Raw genomic sequence first — 670 nt, 5'->3', positions numbered from 1 at the left:
CTCTCCGGATATGTCCCACCTCCTGTAAGAGCTGGAGATGAGCCGAAGCATCGGGGCCAGGAGGAGGCGGGATGAGCCCCTGTTACCTCCTCACATGATGTCTGAAGGAGGCAGCGCTAATGGTACATGTGTACGCACCCATAGATCCAGGAATTGTGAATGTGGTAGTCTATATTTGTTATCCTTTTTCCTTCTAAAATCAACTTTTGTAATTATGCTGAAGAGCCTGAAGGGCTATACCAGAGCCCCACTGTTCTACAGCTTCAGAGGCTGTTACACTGTCTCCCCCTTCTCTGCTCCCTCAGTGTTACAACCTGTCCAGTAATTTAACAACATTTCAAAGACACTCTGAAAAAATAAAACCAGTGTAATGAGTTCCCTCAAATATTTTTCCACACTGTAGAGAAAGTAGCTAAGGAACAACTGAAACTGTGTAAAATACATCAGTAGCAAAATAAAATTAATAAAAAAAAAAAGTAAAACAAAAAATAAGTATAAAACAATAAATATCTATTTACAGGGCTTTCCTTTCTAACTTGCCAACTGCGCGTGCGCACAGCTCTGCTCGCTACTCTGGCACGCATGCCCAATTCTATTTTTGAAGCCGACTGCTCAAACAGCTCAGCGCGCCTGCGCATCGTGATCCCGCGGTGTCAGCCGCTTTTAGTCC

The sequence above is a fragment of the Engystomops pustulosus genome, chromosome 8, assembly GCF_040894005.1.
Source record: "Engystomops pustulosus chromosome 8, aEngPut4.maternal, whole genome shotgun sequence".
Taxonomy (NCBI): Eukaryota; Metazoa; Chordata; class Amphibia; order Anura; family Leptodactylidae; genus Engystomops; species Engystomops pustulosus.
Note: the sequence above shows the minus strand (reverse complement) of the source record.